Genomic DNA, 1,021 nt, shown 5'->3' on the forward strand with positions numbered 1-1,021 from the left:
GCCCCTCCTGGGAACCTAGGGCTTAAAAGGGTTGTAGTTCCAAACTTTGGAAATGAAACACTTCCCATTTTCAGCAGGATCTTCTATGCCTAGTTTTCAATATTTTCTGGAGGTGAATTCTCTGGATGGACACTAGGGTGAGAGAGTCCAGCAGAGGAAGCTGCTGATTTCCCAGGGAAGGGATGTTGGTTATAATGGATTCTCCTAATGGCCATCTGTGAATCCCGTTTGCACCCCAAACCCTCTACCAGCATTTAAGGGTAAATAGTGACTCTAATTTCTTTTCTTTTTTAATGTTTTATTTATTTTTGATACTGAGAGAGACAGAGCATGAGAGGGGGAGGGGCAGAGAGAGAGGGAGACACAGAACTGGAAGCAGGCTCCAGTCTCTGAGCTGGCTGTCAGCACAGAGCCTGACTCAGGGCTCGAACCCACTAACGTGAGATCTGACCTGAGCCGAAGTCGGAGGCTTAACCAACTGCGCCAATTTCTAAGCTTTTCCAGAATTTTGTAATTGGACAGAATTTTGTAATGGGAACCATCTTATTTTTTTGTGGAATTTCCTCTTAGCAGCCTTACACTTTAGCTTTTTCTATTTTTTAACTCAGTTACTATTTAACATTTTAGTTCCCCTGCCACCCTTTCCTCTGTTCCCTTTATCCTTTGTTCTCAACTTTTCAATTCCTCCATTGTGATTATAATGGAGTTTCCAGAGAGAAAGGTTAAGTTCATATTTAGTCACATTTTAATTGAAGTTTGTATTGCAGTGGGTCACACTTTTTATATTTTATTGTTTTTTAAATTGCTTTTCATGGTGCTATTCATGTTCCAACTGATAGTTGAGAAATTTTACTTCTTTTGATCCTCACCAGCTTTTGATATTATCTGAAGTCTTTAATTTTGACCAATCTGATGAGTGGAGAGTGCTATATAATTATTTATATTTATTTTTTAATTTATTTATTAATTTTGAGAGAGAGAGAGAGTGGGGGAGAGGCAGAGAGAAAGGGAGAGAGAATCC

The sequence above is a fragment of the Suricata suricatta genome, chromosome 1 (assembly GCF_006229205.1).
Source record: "Suricata suricatta isolate VVHF042 chromosome 1, meerkat_22Aug2017_6uvM2_HiC, whole genome shotgun sequence".
In the NCBI taxonomy this organism is placed as follows: domain Eukaryota; kingdom Metazoa; phylum Chordata; class Mammalia; order Carnivora; family Herpestidae; genus Suricata; species Suricata suricatta.